The sequence below is a fragment of the Diabrotica undecimpunctata genome, unplaced genomic scaffold, assembly GCF_040954645.1.
Source record: "Diabrotica undecimpunctata isolate CICGRU unplaced genomic scaffold, icDiaUnde3 ctg00002657.1, whole genome shotgun sequence".
NCBI classification, from domain to species: Eukaryota; Metazoa; Arthropoda; class Insecta; order Coleoptera; family Chrysomelidae; genus Diabrotica; species Diabrotica undecimpunctata.
Genome location: NW_027313864.1, coordinates 601 through 6327, shown reverse-complemented (window position 1 = coordinate 6327; position 5727 = coordinate 601). Strand labels below are relative to the sequence as shown.

General features: G+C 26.5%; 1 non-coding gene across 1 annotated transcript; it reads left to right on the top strand.

Annotated features, from left to right (window-relative positions):
- Positions 1–1026: 1026 nt before the first annotated feature.
- On the top strand, positions 1027–1098 carry TRNAT-UGU (transfer RNA threonine (anticodon UGU)). The gene has a single exon. It is a non-coding gene; the product is annotated as a tRNA-Thr (tRNA).
- Positions 1099–5727: the final 4629 nt, after the last annotated feature.

Below are 5727 nucleotides of genomic sequence, written 5' to 3'. Positions count from 1 at the left end.
GTACTTTTCACTTTGATGTGACTCACTACATCCGCTCTACCACTGTGGGCGATCGAAAATTCGGATCCACAAGTATCACATCTTACGTCACTGTTACTTTTTTTTTAATGGGAATTCTTCTTGCAATGTTTTATTAAAAGTGCAATAGCGTTTTTCTTTTTATTTTCTTTTTCTGGTTCCATATTAACAATAGAATATAATGAAAAATGTAAAGTCAACTAAACAATGCTTCGGACCTTCGTAGATGATCACTAATCTATTTGAGGCTTCAAACTGGTTAGTGACATAAAATAAATGTTTACATAAAATCATATTAAAACGCAGCATATTTGATCTTGGTTCAAAGCACGTAACGGTTTGGAAATGAATCATTTATTCTTCAAGAATCTAGTGCGAATGAAATCAAGAAGTTTGTTTACCTACTTAGAACTGGAATTTGAGATAAAGATGACCAGAAGGTGCCCCAATAATATTGGTTTAGTTAGTGATGGTCTCTATAGGGACTTTAAGTCGGCTGACTATGTGAAAATAACTGATTTTTTGTCACAGTTCTGTTGGGATCATTTATTTTTAGAAAAGCTACTGCACCAAATTATGAATATTTTTTGTGATATAATCTACTTAGCTATAGAATTATTTATTCCCCTAAAAAGGTATTCAAAACGTAGATTCCCTTCTTGGTTCTCTCCAGAGTTGAAGGACCTGATAGTTGAGAAAAACAAAGCTTACAAAAAATACCTTTTATCTAAATCACTTCTGGATTATCGCACTTTTTCTCAGCTGAGGGCCAACTGTAAATTAATAAAAGCCGAAGGCTACAGAAATCATATTTATTTAACAAAATTATCGCTAGGAAATAATTTGAAGAGATTTTAGATTTATAAAAGACCTAAAATAATAATTTATCTATCAGAATTGTTCAACAATTAAACAAATCAAGAAAATTTTAATTTAAAATAAAATATTTTAAAAATAATGAATTTGTTGCGTACCAAATAATGTAAAATATAAAATGAATTAGCATGAGCCTCTTTAGCTCAGTGGCAGAGCACTGGTCTTGTAAACCAGGGGTCGTGAGTTCAATCCTCACAGGAGGCAGATTGACGAAACAATCTTTTTTGTTTTTTTTTCTCTATATTACATAAAATTGTTTTTTTTGTGTTGCAAAATTACTATAGGTTAAGTAGTATTTATATTTTTACTAACTGCTTATAGAGTTTTAATATGCTAAAATAATTATTCGCACACAAAAGTAGAGTAATATTATACAGAGAGGAAATAACTTATATAACTTAATCATTTTTGACCTTATTTTAGAAAATTGTAATGAACGCTTCGACCCGTCAACTTTAGAACATAATTGTACGTTCTTCGAATAAAAATATAAATATACAGGGTGATTTACACCCAAAAATATAAATTATAATATTGACTCCAGCAGCGATAGTTTTTTTAATGGGACAAATTGTATAATTTTATATTTTTGAAAGTTCTTTAATAACACAAGCATGCCTACATTTTTTTTTATAAAAAAGTATTTCAAATTTATATATATATATATATATATATATATATATATATATATTTATATGTATATATATATATATAAACATATATATATATATATATATATATATATATATATATATATATATATATATATATATATATATATATATATATTGTGACGATTGGGGTTTATAGAAAATAATTTATAAGTTATATACTACATAATATTAGATATTTGGTTGTTTTAAATAAGTTATATACTAGAGAATTTAATAAAAATATATTTATGTGAGAGCATTTTTAATAAATTAGCATATAATAATTGTAAAAAGTTGTATTTAGTAATTTTAATGTTGTAAATAGATTTAAGTGAGCATGTGCCTAGGCAACCAACTATACATACTCCAAGTGTCAAATTAAGAATCATAATTACGAATATAAGTGGGGTTATATTATTTGAAATGTGTATTTTATTAAATTAGAGTGTAAGTTACTAATTTAATTATATATTCTGATCTGAAAAGCCTAAATGTAAACAAAATTATTAATAGAAAAGAATGGAATTCTCTGGATCTCCAGAGATGACCATTGTTTACAGTCGAACATTCTCGAAATAATGATTATGTCGGTGGATAGAACAGATATTTTTTTTCGAGAACATCGATATAGAAGTTAATAGAACGAATGGAACATGATATCTTACGAGATGGTTCTAGAAATCCAAAAAGATATAAATACCCGTGATTTGGATTCAAGATGGCAGTTTTTGAAAGTTTTTAGTCAGAAAAGTTTTAGATAGTGCAGTCAGAAGAGTTTTAAGAAGTTTTTTAAGTTTTTAGTCAGAAGTCAGGCCAGTTTATTATGAAAGTTAGTAGAAAGATACAATTAGTTAGTGAATATTGAAGTAAATTGTTCAGACTCTGAGATAGCGAAGAAGTCAGTCAGAAAAGTTTAGTAAGAAATATGAAAGTTAGTTGGAGTCAGTGAATCAGGTACAAATAGTCGAATTGTTTAATATAGTGAGTTAAATGAAGATTAAAAATTATGCATATAATTAATGCACATTTATAATTATACACAAATAATTATTGGAGATTATAAAAGTATATTGGAAGAAATTAAATTATATTATGGTTGGAGATTAATATAAATCAACTTATAATAATTGGATATTGGTATATTGAAAAGAAGAATAAATATAAATGCTGTTTGCTGGTTTGATTGGTGGTATATAAATGCTGGTGAAGAAAAATATATCTTAAATTAGTAGAAGCTGATAATTGGAAAAAGAAATTTCACAAAAACAAGGATAACCGAAGTACGAAGACTTTCAGTGGTGATTAGAATATATATAGTGGAAAACAGTTCATTTAGGCATTCAGTGAAAGAAAGGTACAAAATTTTGTTAATATAATTTAGTTAATATCATAACAATTTCAATTTTGAAGATAGTTTGTTTAAATTTAACATTGTCTATAGAATTTAATTAGTTTTATAAGAACATCAATTTAAAGATAGTTTATTTTAAATTTACATTGGCTAGGTTAGATATATATATATATGTGTGTTTCATAATAGTTACAATAAAGATAATTTAAAAAAAGTACTTACAAACTAATTCTTTGAGAACCGCGATAAAAACCCTATATTATTAAAATACTCATTGCTCATCATTCAAACAAAAAACACATCATAACAATTTGGCACCCAACGCGGTGGCTCTCTATTTAAAAGAATTAGTTTGGGAAGATAAGTGCTCTCATATAATTAAATTAATTATCAGTAGAAAGGAAAAATTATAGAATTTATTTTTAATTATATTTGAACAAGTAAAGTCTCAAAATGTCTCAAGGAAAGAAAGGTACAAGAAGCAAAAAGAATGAAGAAGATGTGGAAGTAGAAACACAACCTATACAAGAGGAGAGTTTAGTTCAAGTTCCACAAGATACTGCAGAAATGAATCCAGAAAGAGAGGAAAATGTCAGTATGGCAGCTTTGATGTCATTAATGATGCAGATGAACAAGACAATAGAAGAGAATTCAAAAGAAATCAAAGAAGACATAAAAAAATTGGAAGAGAATTCAAAAGAAGTCAAAGAAGACATGAAAAAAATGGAACAGAAATTGGAAGAGAATTATAGAAAATTAGAAAAGAAAATAGAAGATAATAATAATAAAATTGTAAAACAAATGGAAAAACAAATGGATAAAAAACTTGAAGCTGCAGAGAAAAAAGTTGCAAATGAAATAAAAAGTATACGGAATGACTACAAGAAAAGGATAGACAATGAGAGGACAGAAGTAAAGAGGATTATTCAAGATAATAAAATAGATATAGAACAGAAAATAGAGTTACAGAAATGTAACTTAGAAGTAAAAATTAACGAAGACAGGAGAAACACAGAAGAAAAATTAGAGGATATACAACAAAATATCCAAATAAATAGTAATCAAATAAGAAATGTGGAACAGAGAATAGATGATATTTCACAAATGAGAGACATAGGGAGACCTTACTTAAATTTAACAAATGAGACTGGGATTAAATTCTCTGGTAATATAAAAAATTTGCATCCTAGAGTATACATAAATAGTTTAAAACATAAATTAAGATTTGTGAATAATATTAATGATATTAAAGATTATATTAGAATGACATTAAATGACAATGCAGCAACTTGGTTTGCTAGTATTGAAAATGATTTAGATAACTTTCAAACATTTGAAAATAAATTTTTAAATTATTATTGGGGTAAATTAGAGCAAGCAAAGTTTAGAGAAATTCTATATTTTGGAAAGTATAATCAAAATTTAAAATCAAATATGGTAGATTATGCATTGAAATTGATAACAGTTGCAAAATATTTAGAACCACCACTTAGAGAGGATGAAACAGTCTTAAATGTATCTAGACATTTTGATGCTGATGTTGTGCAAACCGTAACTGTACAAAATATTCAAACAATAGATAGTTTTATTAATTTTATTCAAAGAATACAAAGAGGCAATATGACAAGTAATAATAACAACAGAAAAAACAATAATAACTTTCAATATAATAAAAATGATATTCAACAATATAGACAATCATATAACATTAATACTAGGTATGGTAATAATTTACAAAATTTTAATAATAATAACAGTAATCAAATTAGACAAAATTGTAATAACAATACTAGTTATAATAGACAACATTTTAATAACAGTACTAATAATAATAGACAAGATTTTAACAATAGAAGAAATACAGAGCGACCTAACTATAACAGACAGGTAAATTGTGTTCGAAGGAATAGAAGCTGCGAAGACAGGGAACGAAGTACTACAAGGCAGGAAAATGTGAGTAGAAGTCATAGTAGGGAAAGACATAGTACATCAGATCCAAGTGGTCAGATACAATCTGACAATTCTAATAATCAAAATTTTGTGCAGTAAACTTTCTGAATTACAAGTTAGGCCATTGCTATTATGAAAAACCTTCTGAATTTATTTCTTTAGATGAAGATAAAATTATTGAATCTATTAATTTAATTTATATAAATGCTTTGGCCAAAAATAAAATGATTAAAATTATGATAGATACTGGTTCAGAAAGTACATTAGTCTCGGAGAATTTTATTTTTAATACATTAAAACTATCAGATATAATAAAGATTCCAAAAATTAAAATTATTGGTGCAAATAATAAGAAGTTGGGTGAAATTGATAAACTAGCCAATTTTAAAATTAATATTCTTAATAAAGAAATTAATATGCAAGGATTTATTGTCAAGGATTTATGTGTTGATATATTAATGGGAAATGATGAATTGGAAAAGAAGAAAGTAAAGATAGATTTTGAAGAAAAAATGGTAACTTTGGAAGGGCAAATAATTAAATTTATGCAGAAAGATGAGGTAGAAGAAGGAATAAGAGTTGATAGGATATTATTAAAAGAAAATAATGATGTTTATGAAGAAGAAATGTATTTTGATGATAGGGAAATGTCCCAGAAGAATGTAAAGAATAATTATTGTAGTGAATATTTAAGGAATGGAAATTTTAAGCAGATGGATGCCTACGAGGCGGAGTGCGTAAAATTGGAAGCAAGGAATAATGAGTACATAATGAAGAATAATTTTATTTGTAAAGAAGAAGATATAATGAAAGTTTTAAATTGCCCTGAAGAATATAAATCAATAGTCATTTCCATATTGCAGCAACACAGGGGACTTG